The 16,571-nt window shown below is 40.7% G+C and overlaps 1 protein-coding gene across 17 annotated transcripts in view; it reads left to right on the top strand.

The window, feature by feature from the left end:
* Positions 1-4,719: 4,719 nt before the first annotated feature.
* The window catches only part of chl1b (cell adhesion molecule L1-like b), a 71,081-nt gene continuing 59,229 nt past the window's right edge, over positions 4,720-16,571 (top strand). For 3 of the 17 annotated variants that reach the window (XM_036001733.1, XM_036001738.1, XM_036001736.1), the window contains exon 1: positions 4,724-5,076. The gene's annotated coding sequence lies outside the window, so the exon portion shown is untranslated. Of the gene's footprint in view, positions 5,077-5,199; positions 5,316-16,571 lie in introns of those variants that run through there. The other 14 variants (XM_036001743.1, XM_036001742.1, XM_031280342.2 and 11 more) reach the window with 9 other exon arrangements.

Here is a 16,571-nt window from a genome sequence, read left to right on the forward strand (position 1 = left end):
TACTTATATGTTGTTACCTGCTCAACAAGTACACCTTCAATTTGGAGTGTGCATTGATCTCCTATAGACCTGGGGTCAAAAATCATTAACTAAATTGCGTGTTTATGTATGACCCTATTATAAACACCCCAAAATGGGTTTTAACAGCCTTTAAAAATTGTGTAGGATGGCACCATCTGTAAAATAGGAACATAGTGAATCAACTTATTTCCACCTCTTAACCTGGGCCTCTGCAGGGTCAGCTGAGAACTTGGCCTTAAACTACTGTATCACATTTACCACTTATAGATGAGGCAGTTCCTGCTGAAAAAGAGGAAGCAGATGTCCCCCCAAATCTAATTTGATTTGATAAGAGCACTCACTGTAACATGGAGCACCTCAGAAAGATATCTTGTTACATTTATTGCCCAGTCAAGCCACTGACTGACAGTGTAATCCATTCAATGTGATTATGATACCCTAAATCAGGTTATTTGAAGTCAAGTCAATCTGTTCATTTCCCTTCTTTGTGTAACACAGAGGTCTGAGTCTTCCCTCTGTGGTGCCAGTTGGATGAAGATGAATCCACTGTGGACTGAACAGGAAGACAACCTGGCTCAGAACTCTGTATTCTGTGATTTAGTTACCTTTAGCCCTGTTTTGGCCTATCCCTATTCAGGTACCCTCTATATTTGAACCAGTTAGCCATGGGAGAGTCCCTGTTGCTCTTGTTTTGGCAAGGAAACATATTTTTACCTAACTCCAAACTTTTGTAAATGAAAGAGTGTTGATGCGTGGAGTCACGATGTAGAGGACTCTGCTGTCATTTAAAACTCCTATCCTGGGAAATATAACTCACCGAAAAAATAATTGAACAGTTAACTGAACAAATACAATTTTAGATATCCACAAAACCTTTTTAGAGACTTTCATTTTGTGGGAGAGGACACTGGGAGGGAGTCATCAACCTCAGTGTTTCTAAAATCCAGGCTACGGCCCTACAGGGATTATAACAAAACAGTAGTACAGCAAATCAGTAGTGTACTAAAATTAGACACTGGTGTCCACACTGAAACTCATCACAGACCACAGCCCAAGTGACAGCGGTCTCCTGACACTGACATTCAGTCATTGATATGAGTGGACGAGATGGATGTGAGCAGAGAGAGGTATAGAAGCTAGACATTATATCTATAGACAAGATGCATTGTGTACAACAAATTGTTTATTTTTTTTACCCTAAATCCAGTCACTGGACAACGCAGTTGTCTGACAACTAAGAGATATAAATTTAAAATGACCCACTGAGTCCGATATGACAGGAAGTAAGCCTCAGAGCATGACCCGAGATGGTGAGAGGCCCTTCCCACTTCATCATTTTCAGGTTGGAAATCCCCTTCATTGTTGTCTGTGGGTCTGAGCTAATTAGATAAATTGATTTCTAGCTGACCTTTACCGCCCCCTCCTCTGATGCAAAGAGTTCTTAATGATCTGGTGCTGTCAGAGGTGCTGAAATCACACATCCGTACAGAGACTATAAGTCTACAATACACGGGTCGGCATTATGATGAAAGGCGTGAACAGTGTTACAGCAGCTCAAAACAACAACGTGAACACCTGTTAATGTAATGCAATCCATACAACAGCCATGCATGGAATATGTTTGTCAAGTTTGACATTTTCAATTTTGCAGAGACCTCAAAGTGATGTTGATTAAATCTTTCAGTCATTTTTGAAGCTGTTATTATTAGTACGATAATGTATCTACTTTACATTGTAAGATGTTTCTATTGTTCATAGATTTGAACATGTTCATGGCATGTTTTCATAATGACATCTATTCAAACATCACCATAACCATTGTTTAAAGTATTCCTTCTTCCTCATTGAAAGATTCAAAATCTACGAATCATGCAAATAGTCTTTATTTTAAAAGTTTAACTACTGAACACAAGATAACTCCTTCCTACTTCAGTGAAGAGTCAATTCTCAGTGTAAAAGGCTACTAGGCAGCTACCAGTGGCCAGAACACATTGAACGGGGCTGCATTCAGTTTTCACACTTTAAACCAGAGGTCTTCAACAGGGGGTCCGGGGCCTCTAGGGGGTCCTTAGGGCGTTTTCACACCTGTAGTTTGTTTGCTTTGGTCTGAATCAGTTGGTGAGTTTGTAAACTTGAAGCGATTTGCCCACGGTTCGGTTTGGTTTGGTTTCACACCTGTAAAAATCCAAACGTACCAATTTCATTAAAATGATCAGACATTGTTTCGCGAGAGACATTACTATGTATGCTCTGGTCACTGAGACTTTGCTCTGCTCTGCTCTTAGCAGCAGCTGGTTTGACCACGGAGATGCGAGTGACGGACGGCAAGCTTGACCGCAGTCTATTTCTGTGAGAGAAACACTGCAAGCTGCTACAGTTTGCTGCTCTGCTGCATCGCAGATTGCTAAACACACCTGACTACAGGAGACATTAGCTGAGACTTACGGAGTACATATAGTTGGTGCGGTTCGAGTACGGATCACGTTCTCACCACAAAAGAACCGCTCCAGAGTTTGATTGAAAGCGTACCGAGACCACCTCTTCAAGCAGGTCTCGGTACGCTTGTTTGGTCCGCTTTTGGTACGCACCCGAGTGTGGCTGCCGCGTTCTCACCTGCCCTGATGAACCGCACCAGCGGGGCAAACAAACTCTAGTGCAATTCAACCGAACTAAACGAGGCAGGTGTGAAAACGCCCTTAGAGTTACTGCAAACTACTTTTTGTCAAGTTTTTAAATTTTTTTCAAAAATGAAAATGTCTTAACATTAATCTAACATATTATTCGTAAATATAAATCAGCCTTTTTGTGAAAAAAAAATGATGATGAGAGGCTTCTTGGCCTTTCAAGTTAATCTTAAAACTTTTACATTAAATCATGATTTATAAAATCATTCCAACAATTATTTAATAACTTGTTATTCTATGCTCTATAAAGGTATGTATACTGTTAAGGCTTTAGGCCACCCACATGTAATTGTAGGCCTAGTTTAATATGCAACTTTTATACTAAATTTTTATACAATATATGTAGTAGGGGGTCCCTGCTCTGTTGGGTCCTTGGCCTAAAAAATGTCGAAGACCCCTGCTTTAAACATTATTGGAAATGTTGTAAAAATGCCAATATCACTATATGCAGGGTGCAATTTGCTGGGGGATGGGATGCATAGGTTTTCCCCCTTTCTGCACTCTGCCTCTGCTGAATTATTTTTTATCGCGGGTGGGGACAAAATGTATCAAAATCATCAATGCTACTTCACCAGTTGACCATATATTACCTAAAATAGAAGTATTTTAAACAAAGTAAAGCACTGTAACGTGAACAGTCTATAGTGCGATAGTTGCTAGTTGTGTTTAGCCGCTACAGAGCTCCGTTGCATTAGCGGCAGTTGGTAGATGTGTTTAGCCGCCAATACGTGACTGCGAGCCGGCTACAGGCACCACCAGATGACCGTCCTTTCAGGGGCCATGGTAGTGGAGTTCATGCGAGGAAAAGTGAGCGCCATGCAGCAACGACATAACCTAGAAATCTAGACGCACCCTAGCAGCAGCAATTTGCAGCCAGGGTCAGTCTAGCAACTCTCCGTTGGCTTGCGAGCTGGAAAAACCAAATTCTGGTCAGGCCAATCACATCGTGTATAGTGTCGGTGGGCGGGGCTTAACATAAGGACGGCAGTGTTGCGATGGTTCCGTGTGAATTCCCTGCTACTTGAAAACACAAAAGATGGCTGCTGCTGCTGGCGAACAGCGGTCTTGCGAATCGGCTTTAGCCACGACTCTGGAAGACTTGGAGTTAAGCACTGAAGTCATTCTTAAAAAAGGAAGATGTGTTCTGAGTTTTGCCGACCGGATACAGCAAAAGTTTAATCTATCAACTAGCGTTGCTCTGGTTGGCTATGAGTGCAGAGGGAATTTGAAAGACAACCGTTTATCCCGCCCCTCGGAATGAGCCCTGCCAATGGTGAGTTCCCAGACCCAACATCTGGATGTGGATCTGGCTTGTCAGGCTAGCGATGGCAGTTAAGTTTAGGAAAAAGATCGTGGTTTAGATTAAAACACTCCCGAAGAACGAACACGCGTTTCCTGGGTGAAAATATTTTGTTTTAGCAAGGAAGCGAACTCCGCTCCCCGGCTTGAAAGCACTGTTTTATGTTGACACCACGTTGTGCTATTACATTTCGAGATTATTTTCCATTGAATATTAAAGTTCATAAATAAATGTTTTGGCATGCATGGCCGAGTGGCACTATCCATGGTATTGGAATGGTATTGGATTTAATTCTTGCATGTTTTGTTGTTATTGTGCATGATCAAAAAACAGGATAGTGCTTTGGTAGACTTTTATACAATTTAATAAAATCAAAATAGGCTATTAAATATAATTCATTGAAATTCAAAATGTAACTTAAACCAAAACTAATAAATAAATAACTATATGCCTACTCCAATAGGGATATTACAATAAATAAATAACTATATGCCTACTATATTATGCAATATTAGGTGCTACACAATAGAAGGTAATGATCACATTAGCAAGGAGCCTATCTCAAGTTCACTACTGAGAATAGCTAAAACAAAATGTAGGCCTACATCACGCCAATAATCTACTATTTCGTCTCATCCACATCTGAGCAGTTTAGTACTTACTTAACTCCCCTGTCCTCCGCCTCCTCCCACTAAAACCTGCTCATTCTGAAGCTTGGGAATAATGTCACTGTTTAGGGGGCAGGGGAGCGCTTTAACCCGGTCACAACGTGGGGAAGTTGCTCACGGTTTTTCTGCGTTGCCATGGGGTTTTGTAAAACCTATTGACTGCGATAGGTTCCCTTCTTTTCTTTGAGTCTGTCTTTGTGGAGGAGGAGGAAAAAACGCTATTACTTTTTCTTACAGAGGCGGGGGGACTGATAGTAGCATCCAAGGGAGGAGGGAGGTGCTCCGGTACAGACCAACTGCGAGGCAAAGCGGCGTTACGTTAACAGTTAAACCTCCCTCTCTTCCAGCGGTGGAGAAAATTCAACTTTCTGAACGGCTGCCACGACATGAGTTGCACCTGAAGGTGAGTTTTCACAATTTCTGTGTTTTTATGTCGCCCGAGAAAAAAAGAGAGAGTATATTTTTCACATTTTCTCCCTGTTAGTTGTGGCACTTGTTACAAATTTGAGCTGGCTTTGAACACGGAGCTCTCACTTGGTACTATGATTTGAGAAGGCACCTGTACGGACATATTGTTAACCCACTCATGGCAGGTGGTTGAAAAATTTCAAAATGAGATGAGAAGAGGGAATTTACGTAAAGGTAAGTGTAAGTCACGACTGCTGTTATAATAGGCTGTCTTTAGTTTTTCATGAGTGGAATAATAACTACGTAGACTTAGCTACAGTTTAGTCATAACCAGTGATGTGGGAGATGAACCAGTGGAGGGCTAACCAGGTTTAAACACACTTTGCAGAGGCAGAATTCTCCCACTTTTTCACAGAAAATTCTTCAGCTTTCGGACCATTTTAAATGAATTAAACTAGGCTACTTGATGCAAGGGTAGGCTGCTAGAGTTGATAAGTATGAATTAATGTCACTCTGAGAAGATGGTTAATTTGTTTCCTTATTTATATGACTGCCTGTGATGTCTGATAATAATCACTGACTGGAGATCACACTCTGTCATCCGTATTTTACCACTACACTGCCCATTACACAGGGATGATCTCAGCCTGCTTATCACTGGCTGCCATGCTAAATACTGAACCGCAGAACTGAATCATACCTTGTCATCTAATGTGGTGAATAGCATTATCCATTCTCCATTGGCAATAAATACATAGCCTACATTTCATCTTGTATGTGATGTGAGAGGCACAGGGATAGTTCTGTTTGGTAGGAAAATGCACAAAAAGACATCTGTGTAGAAGCCCTGCTTATGGTTGAACTACAGTAATAAATTGTACTCAGATTGTAATGTATAGTAGAGAAACTACATGCCATTTCAACAGACACATTTTGTGAATGCTGATTCAACAGCACAGTATTGTTATTCTTTTCTTTATTATTATTATTATTATTATTATTATTATACATTAGTGGTGTTATTCAACTTTTTAATGAAATTCATATTAATTAAAACCATTCATACTTTTCCAACTATTCTCACTACTTCACCTTCTTCTTATTTTTTGATTTTGATTTAAGCTATTAATCCAGTTTAGCTTTAGCAATTTAGCTGTTCACCATTCGCACGCATTTTCTGCAGGAAATGCATTTTCTAGTTGAATTGTAAAAAGCAAAGTGGTGTAATATGGCACCGGAAACAGCACTGAAAGTCTATGAAAGGTTATTTTGCTCTAGAGAATAAGAAAGATTTTTTTTGACAAAGCACTAGCATTGATTTTTAGAGAAGAAAAGAGGACGTTGTTTTCACAAACGACTCCTTCTTTAACACTTGAGGAAATTGCTCTTTGGAAAGCATGCATCACAAGATTAGAATGAGTGATGAGGCGTCAATGAGTGCGATTAAAACCACATTATAGTGACATTTAAATCAGAAGATTGGGGTTGTGGTTACCTATTGCTTTGGTAATTGATAGGGATGTGGATGGAACAGTTGTGCATCAGGCTTGTGTGCGTGATGTGTTGCATTTAAAAACCAGATATATATCTCACATGGTTAACATAGTGATTCCCTCACTATGAATATTTACAAGGTATGCAAATTTTTCACAGTGTTTGGAAGTGCTGTAAATTCAAATGCTGGTTTCCTCAGTGTTGTTGTTTATTGTCTCGTTATAGATTATGCCTTTGAGGGAATCCCAGGAAACAGAGAAATGTTTTATAGTTTACCCATAATTTAATATTTCTTTTGATGCTTTTCTTTTGTCGTTCACAACACAATCATCTTGACCTATATTGTCTTCAAAAATGAAGATTGTGGTAAACACCCTCCCACTGTCACTCCTAATAGAACTAGAACTAGTAGTGCTGCTATGATCCAGCTGTTGCCTAATGCTAAACACAAAGACCTTCTGAAGGTCAGGCTGCCATTAGCAAATGTAATCATCTCAAACTGCTCTTTAGGAAGAGGAGATCCTATTTGTGTTGTCCCCTGTTCATCCCATCAGGCAAAGTCATAGGTCTCCAGTATTCATAGCCAAAATTAGCTCAGATCAGGTAAGTTGGCTGAATTTTATTTCTAGGCCAAAGACAAGAGCCTCTAATGGCACTTGTCATCACACGTGGTCCCCAGCCACTCTGTATTCAGGGCAGTGGTGCTTTGTGTCCAGAAGTAGGTCGAATGCTTCTCACCAAACAATTTGAGCGAGAGCCAGTAATTGGACAAGCAAAGTGTCGACCATCTCCCAGCTGGTCCATGTCAGCCAGCCCTCTCACCACTTAATATGCAGCTCTGACCTGACGCATTTCATGGACCTTTTTCATCCTTTTAATCATTTAGATTACAAAATGCAGAAAACAGAACATCCTTTGTAGCTGCAGATGAACTCAGTATTCACATATTAATGGCTGCCATACTCCGCTACTAACAAATATCAGCTCATATGTTGAGAAACACAGAGTTGCAGCAACTGTAACTTTTCAGTGAAGTCAATTTTATTCATGTAGCCCAATATCACAAATTTGCATCAAGGAGCTTTACAAACTGAACGGCATATGACACCCTCTATCCTAAGACTTGATTCGGATAAGGAAAAAGTTCCCCAAAAACGGAGAAAAATAGAGATAAAAAATGGAAGAAATCTCCGGAAGAGCAACAGAGGAGGACAGACAGACATGCGATAGATGAACAGACCAAGACCAATATGTATATTGTATACATGTGAAGAATGTGGATCTGGAAGTATGTCGAGGAACATAGTTGTTGTCAAACAGACCTGAGACACATGATCTATTCTTCACCATGGAGTCCTGGAATCTCCTGGCGGATGAAGATCCAGATCAAAACATCTGGTATGAGAGAGAGAGAGAGAGAGAGAGAGAGAGAGAGAGAGAGAGAGAGAGAGAGAGAGAGAGAGAGAGAGAGAGAGAGAGAGAGATAGAGAGAGAGAGAGAGAGAGAGATATTGTGGGACACAAACAAACAGAGGGTTGCAGAGATGCTGTGGGTTTCAGAAAGTTTATTCTGGTCGGCAGCATAAACATTGAACCATGGTTACAGGCCTGAAGTAATCAAAAAATAATCAACTAACTGAAAGTTAATGCGAAAAGATGAGTTTTAAGTTTGGATTTAAATGTGTCAGCAGAGTCAAATTGTTTTGGGAGGAAATGGCCCTGCAGTGTGCTGACTTCTTTTTAACTCTGGGGACAGACAGGAGCCCTGTATTCTGAGAGCGGAGAGCACGGGATGGAATATAAGGTTTAAGGTGATCAGACAGGTATGACAAAGTTTTCTACATCATCAAAAGCACCTTGAAGTCTGTTCTGACATGGATAGAGAGCCAATGCAGAGAAGCTGCAGCATTCTGGACTTTTAGTATTAGCACACAGAAGAGTGATACAAACACCTGAGCTCACACCTTGCTGTGTTGTGTTTATCTCCTGCAAAAGCATCACTTGTCTCGCATTGCCAGACCTTCCTCCACAGCACTGCAGAGGAGGGTCTGGCCAGTCCACACAGCATTCTGGGATTAGAGAGAAACATGCTCTGGTTTATTGGCATTTCTTTAAACCAATCACAATCACATGAAAATAGCCTCGGGAAGGAACTTGTTTTGGCGGAACGTGTACGTTGAAAAGTTGATTGGACAGATAGTCTAGCTAGCTGTCTGGATTTACCCTGCAGAGATCTGAGGAGCAGTTAACCATAGTCCTCAGAAATAGGACCGTAGTTTAAAATTCCAACACAATGAAAGCGTAAGGTAAAGGGACTTCCTTACGAAAAGAAGGCCATACTGCGAAATTTTTGGCGGCAACAGAGCAATCACGGAAGTGGAAGGTCGTGGATATAGACTAAAACATCACAAACTGGCAATATGTTCAGAGGCGGGAAGTGCATTGAAGATGTGAAAGTTGTTTTGTCTGTATAGGTGCGTGTTTGCCATGCAACAGACATGTATGCACTTACAGTATCTGTGCAGTCTCTTGTCTTGTGTACGTGAGAGAGGTAGAGTTTGAGAGTAAAAAGGGGAAAGGGTGAGACACTGAGAGCCCTTTCTATGTGCCGGCGCTGTGTACACCTGGCCTTTAACAGTGCAGAGAGCGAAAGATCATTGATACGTGGGGGGCATTGTTGAGCAAGGACATTTTTTCTTATTCCTTCTATCTGCAAATTTGTGCATTTAAACCACTCTAAAACGTTTGTCTGCGTCTTATCTGTGCACGGTCTGTAGTAGATGCATCCCTTATCGGCATAAGCAATGTAATTTCGGGCTCTAATTTTATCTCTCAGATGGAATCTGGAGTATCAGATGGCTTTTAGAGATTAGAAAAAGCAGTCTAACAACAGTGAGCAGGAATGAAATGCTGTATTAGATGAATTGTCCATTTAAGCTTCCTTGTTCTCAATCTAACTTGAAGGTCTTGCTGTTGGTAATGAAAGAACAATGATTTTTTTTTTTTTTTTAGGAAGAGTTCATCTTACAGCTGTGTGAACAGTTATGCTGATAAAGTGTAAACCTAAACTGTAATAATTGCAAACATTGCACTGATACAAGGCGGTGTTGATTAGATGTTAAGAGTGTGTTTCCCGGAGTGGCTGGCAGACGGGGCGAGAAGGTGTGGAGCCTAGCAAGTACCCAGGTCATAATTGAGGTTCAGCTCAGGCTCCAGCACTATATGCAATTACAGACTCATGCTCCCTGTGCTGCAGGCAGAGTTGAGAGTGCTGCAGCGCCGGCGTACCTTAGCCCTCCTCTTTCATGTTTCTCCGATGACAGCCAGAAAGGCACATTCTAGCCAGTATGTTCTGAAAACTTGTTTGGTTACATGAAATATTCATTTCGTTGGCTGCTCTCTGGCAGTTTGCATATTTACTCACCCGATTTTTTTTTATGATACCTGTGACTGAGTTCAGAGGAGAGATAGAGGAGTGTTGGAAATGATTCCCTCCGTGCAGCCTCTGGTGGGGGATGGAGGAGGAGAGCAGTTGCAAAGATAAGAGGTGCTGATCATCAAAATCAAGGTTTATTTCTTATTTAATAGGCCACTGCATCATCAGGGCCACTGGGTGAGCATGATCAATGGCTTCGCGTGCTGCATAGACAATTAATCAGTAACATCTTTTTTTTTTCTTCACGTCTTCCATAGTGCCTCGTGTGTGTGTACATGTCGTGCTTCGGTATTGTTATGTCCATGTGACAACATTTACACACATTCTCCACTCTCCACTTATCCTCTCCTCCAGGCTGTTTGTGAATGTGTTTTCCATTGGAATTTTTCATCCTCTATTGTATTCACTGCAAAGACAGTGATATGTAATGCTATTCTGCCTCATATGGGTTTAATATTGTAATTTGTATGTTTAATTAATCACATTAGATTATGCTCACATGCAAACCATAACCATCGAAGAGAACCAATAGTGTTTTTATGAGAAGAATTGTAACCCCACTGTGCATTGCTGTCAGCTTCAAACTCATTTTCCAATTGTATTGTTCCCATTCTTGCATGCCTGCTCAGATTTATAAAACTGCTGTTGAATCACAGGGTACATATCATCTAAATTCAATGTTTATGTTAAAAACCTTGGTGAAAAAGGGCAACGCAACCGTAAGATTCTCCAAGGAACAACAAACATGACATCTATGCCTCAAAGAGTCAGAAGTTATTGCCCTTAAGTCACTGCCGGGATACAGGGATGATTTCCATTTCAATTGCGGGCTCAATTTGGGATAACTCATGCATACAGAGGTAAGACGAACAAAGAACGAAGGAATAAAAGTGACAAATGTAGAGAATGGAACAGAGGAGCGCGGTATCATTGGCTTTGTGTCCCATGAAGGGTATTGTGTATGGCTGCTTGGATAAGGTTGCAAGGGGACCCCTGGGACATGGAAGTGAAGGGCACCGAGGATGAAGGAGGACACATGTGACAGGCAGGGGACACAGAGGACGTACCGGGACAGAAAACACACCTCATACTATGATGCCATGATGCTGGTTCTATTTGCAAGTTCATTTAATGGAATGTCCATCACGTTTCCCACATCCCAAATTGCTTGTTTTGTCCGAATAGCAGTCCAAATCCTCATTCAATTTACAATCTTATAAAACTTTGATTAAAATATTGAATTGATTCATTTCCACGCAAGATATTTTGTTAATCCATAAAACACAATTTGCACACATAACTATATGGAATTACATCTGTATATAGTCATCTGCTGTCCCTTTAAAAATTGCCTTTCTTTGTTATGATTGTGCCACGGTCATGGGATTGTAATACTTTTAGGTTAGGTTATTTTTCTTCTGTATGTATTTAAAAAATTGGCTTCTTTTGGTAAATAGAAAAAAGGACTCTGTAGGAAAACAAGCTACTGCTACGCTAGCTTTAAGCTAAACAATGACAATGCTAACAATTTTGTGTTTTGAGGGTATAATGTTTACCATGTTCAACACTAGCACTAGCGAATGCCGTAAGTTATGCAGGTATCTGGTCATAAACCAAAGTATTGGACAAGTGCAACTGTTGACCCGATGGTGCCGTTATAAAAAGGAACCCCAAAAGTTAATACAATTCATCCTGAATGCCTGCACCAAATTTTAATTTTTTCGAGACATTCCACCACAAATAAGATTGTCATAGTGGTGCTAGAGAAAAAGTCAGGGGATCAGGAACGTCGGTAGGTGTTATCATCTGGGGACTATTAATGTTATTATTTACACCTGTGCTTCCCCTGTAAGTGGAAAAGTCTCTGCTGTAAAAAAGATCAATTACAGTCAGGCAGCTCATTCTGCTCTCTGTTTACTAAAACATTGTCACAGTACAAACTTTAGAAAATCACTGACAAGTATAGTTTCAAAATTTTACACAAAACTCTACGTTCTTTTTGCATATTCAGAAAAAAATCACGTCAAACGATGTGATGTATCGAACAAATGTTTACTTGATAATTTGTGTGAGAAAATATATCCCTTAAGTGCTGTAGCAGTCTGTCTGGAAGTAGGTGAGTAATATATGTCAGTGTGACAGGGTATGCAGTGAGGGCAGCAGTGCTCTATGTCCAGGGGCTCCCCCTGGGACCTCATTACACCGTGTTGGGCTCTGTTGGGTACTGTAAGTGGACTGCTGGGAGCCCCAAGTCAGTGCATGTGTGTTGATTTGGTGTGAACATGCGAGCCTGGTTTCTGCTCTGTATAGTAAGAGGCTGTTTACTGGCCCAGTGAGGCCCGGAGTCAAGCACAGCACTATCCTCCAAATGGAAGATTAGAGAGCAGATCAAGCATGACTAGAATCATGAAACTAAGAGGATGTTTTGCTTAGTGGTTAATTTGCTAAGTGGGCTAACACATGAGCAAGTATTATAATCCTTTTTAGTTTTCTGTCATTTGTACCAAATTGTCATTTAGGTCCGATCATAGCGAGAATGTGCAGAGAACAAATTACCTTTTCATTGTAATGGGGTTACAATATTTTATAGACCTTTATTCACAATATAAAACTTAAAAAGAGATAGCCTGGCCCTAAAGCCTTGTTCTGTTATTGGCCATTAGGTACACCATTTTAGTATTTTGCTCCAAGGACATAACAGCCCTTTTAATGTGTCTGTCTTTTATGTGGACTTAATTAATTTCATCATAACTAAAATATTCAGCAGTTTTTAATGTTGTGATAGTTTGTAAAAGTCTTTGCAGCCGTCCTTTAGGGTCTTCTTCAAAGAGCCAGAACTCAGCATGTCTATTTCTTAATGTACTCACCCCAATATACAGCACATGTTGAGTGAAAGAATCTTGCCAAGCTGGTACGAATCCAAATTAATTCATCAGCTTGGGGGAGCTCCACTCTCCATTTTTACAAGTGTGACCCGCAGACCACCAGCTATGAACTACAGACCTTCTTGACCTCATTACTTTTACAGCTCCAGACCTTTTTGGTAAAACCGAGAATTCTTGCAGAGCACGTTTTTATGGCCTCATATCAGATTGCAAACGATCTCACCTTGTAACATTTTCTGCGGTGTACAGTGTAGTTGTAATGAGTATCGGGGGATGGTTTTACCGGTGAAATGAGACCAGTTACAGGGTTTTATTCTGGTTAAGTTAATTATTATTGTTGAGACTTCTAGAAAAAAGCGATGGTGCTAAATTACTAAGCATTTTTGTCACAAACTGACTTATTTAAACACACAAGAGGGCTGTGGTAGGGGTAAATACTATTTCATTGCAGGCTTTCCTTGAGACAATTATGAGAGTAAGGCTAATTCTAAGTGTAGTGCTCATTATGAAATGCCATCCACTATAATTGGAATTATTTTCCTTTTAGAAAATAGCTTGTAAACACTGTAACACGGCTTTGCACTCCTTTTTTAGGGGCTAGTGTACAGTAGTACATAGATTACAATATGTATTTACTTTGTTAGCTTTTCTAAATATTGCGTATTTGGCTTTGTTTGTTGTAGTATAGTAGATAATAGATTACAATAGTAAAATAGTTTCACTGTTAGACTGACCCAAAGTTCTTTCTACAAGTCTTTAAAGGTTCTTCTTGAAATAGCATCCTTTCCTTAGTCCTTTACAGAAATACTGCTGCAGGGTCTGCTATGATCCCAAGTGTAAGAAAGCATTTAGTTGTGTTGTACGAATTATGTGTTTCTCCAGAACAGAAAGACAAATACAGTCTGTCACAGAGGCAATGCATGATTAACAGCCAAATGCTAATTTACTATGCTGGAAAATTGCAGTTATGTTTGGGCAAAGAAACATATGTTTGTTAATCATGTAGATATTGAAAGGACTTTATAGATCAAAAATAGTGCCCTGCAGCACAGTAATACGTTCTTTTGGCTTGTATGTGTACATTCATCAACGTAGAATCCTATTATCTAGGTTTGCAATTGCATTGTCTTACAACATTGCTTTAGGCAGACTATGTACATTATTTGTTGCTTAAAGAACAAATAGGAAGAGGACAGACTGATCCTGAGCAGAGAGAATAAAATGGCAAAACAGCAGACATCTGTAGGCTATTGTAAGAATATGGATTAAATCTGGTTTGGGTTTACTACATTCTGCAGTAGGTCAGGACCTGGTTCAGGTTAAAACAAAATCCACATTGGTCTAAGCCAAAAAATATAGCTCTATCCAAATCCTCTAAGTGTGTGTACAGTATGAACAAACCCCACACTATTTCAGCGTCAGAGTTTTGCCAGTTTGAAATGGCTTAAAGCCTTGGAGCAATGGCTTTGAGAAACAAAAACAGATCAATAGAGGTGATCCTAGAGAAATCCTACTTTGATATCCTGAGTTTCAGCCTGGAAATGCTCCCATCAGTCTTCCTGTGACAAGTAACACAGGCGTTTTTGTCTGGATGGATTCTCACTTCTCTGTGGCTTTCCGCTGACCCTTCCAGTTTCCTGTGGTGTGTCACAAGCTAGAGGCTGTGTGCCATCTTCCCGGTAAGGACGTCAGGGTGGTCCTCTGTTGTATGATTCAACTTCAGCACCGCCAACTCCTTGAGATACGCTAGTGTAGGCAGCTTGTTGTCTTAAACATTGACATTTGCATTTAAATTGACTTCATGCCGCCGTGATATATTTTCTTGAGAGTGACAGAGTTTTGTCGGTGGCTTTGCCTCTAATTCTCTCGCAACTGCCACAAGTATGATAACAGAAGCAGAGTTATTATTCATTGAAATTGTAGTCTAACTTTGTTTCATAGTGTGCTCTAGTATAGCCACACACCAGCCACAGACCACTCACACAAAGGCTCTCAAAACTGCAGATTACATTTTTAGTCAGTCATGCGCGATGGATTTTCTTATGAATTAATTGTAGTTAAGAAAAAATATGTTGTCGCATAGGAGAGAAAATACAGAATGGTGTTACTATGAACTGTGAACATTTTACGCACATTTCTAGAACTAAAGTAAATACCCCAACAGTGTTGTTGCTAACAGTATGGGGCTCTTTTGACACTCTGTTGTAGATTGAATTGTAATGCAGACTGACATTCTCACACATTTTTATATGTAGTCCTTTGCTAAAATTGTTCTCAATATCCCCTGTAGCTCCAGTCGCACTAAAGGGGAATAAGACCTGTTTAGTGTATGTTTTCACTTGAAAAATATAGCTATTACTCAAACTCCCTTTCAAGTCGTGTTGATGTCACTCCAGTGATTTATCCACCTTACAAAAATAGTCAAACAAGAGCCTGCCAGCTCTGCAGGGGTCATGATAATTTAGGGGGCCATGGTGCTCATGGGATGACAGTTTGACACAGGATGTTTGCAGGGATCACCTCAGAAAGCATATATAATTGACACCATTAGCCTTGAGGTCTGTCAGTATTCTGACAGCTGATGAATTCACGTGCGCCTTCCCTCCACTACAGATAACAAATTCATACCTAGTGTTTTTAAACCATTTTACACCTCAGTAATCCCTTTCTAACAACCACTCGCCCCAGCTGAGCCACAGTTTTCACCCTGTGTCATGGATTTGTGATTACCCTTTTCAGAGTGTGTAGTGGGCGAAGCACTGGCCAACATGCCCTCGTGAAAGTCTGTCCACAAGTCTGATTCCCGCAGGGTGCGTATTCTTGTCTTCTTGTTGAACTGGTGCTGTATAGGCCCCTTGGCTCTACTGTGTCGTGTAACTCACCTGCTGTTGAAACATTTGGATCATATCCCTGAGCACTGAGCAGTCCCTGGTTCCCCATTTGCAGCCAAACCAACGTAACAGATGGCTTCGCGTCTTCCTGGGGCGTAGTGGAGGAGGTGTGGAGAGTTTGAAGGTTAGTGGCAGGTCTTCTTCCGTTGTTCCGTGTCGAATGTCAGTACTAACACACAGGGGCCTGTTAATACTTGAGCCCCTCTTTTTCTCTACCACCTGCAGTGTGATGGGATTTTAGCTGGGGTCGAAAGTGTGCCAGAAGCACTGCTATTAACCCTGCGCATTGTGCCTTTCTATGAAGGGCAGTCCTCTGGCAGACACTTCCTCTGTTCATAAAAGAACAGACTGCATTCCTTCCAGTGAGCATGGACATACTTTGCTGGCTCTCAAAGAACCTTCATGCACATTTTGCACCAGTGGACACTCTTTTCTTCCCAATTACACAACACTCATTTTTCAACCCTGTTTAGACCAAAGCTGCTCCTCCGTTTGGGTTGCTTTCAGCTATCTCAGTAATGAGGTAAACAAGATCCTTCCTTCCTATTCACTGCACGACAAGAGTGTAAAGAACTATTCAAATAGTAAAAGACAATGAGACTTCTCCAGTGTGTGTGGGAGTGTGTCTTAACTTCACAAAGAGAGACTGACGCTCAGTGTGTACGTTGACAGAGGCATGTTAGCATCACAGTGAAGAGAGGAGTATTTTTTTTACAGCAATCATAGCAGTGGTTTGCACTGTACTATTTAGACACCTCATTCACATTGATGTCACTCAAATATTT

Source organism: Sander lucioperca, chromosome 6, assembly GCF_008315115.2.
Source record: "Sander lucioperca isolate FBNREF2018 chromosome 6, SLUC_FBN_1.2, whole genome shotgun sequence".
NCBI classification, from domain to species: Eukaryota; Metazoa; Chordata; class Actinopteri; order Perciformes; family Percidae; genus Sander; species Sander lucioperca.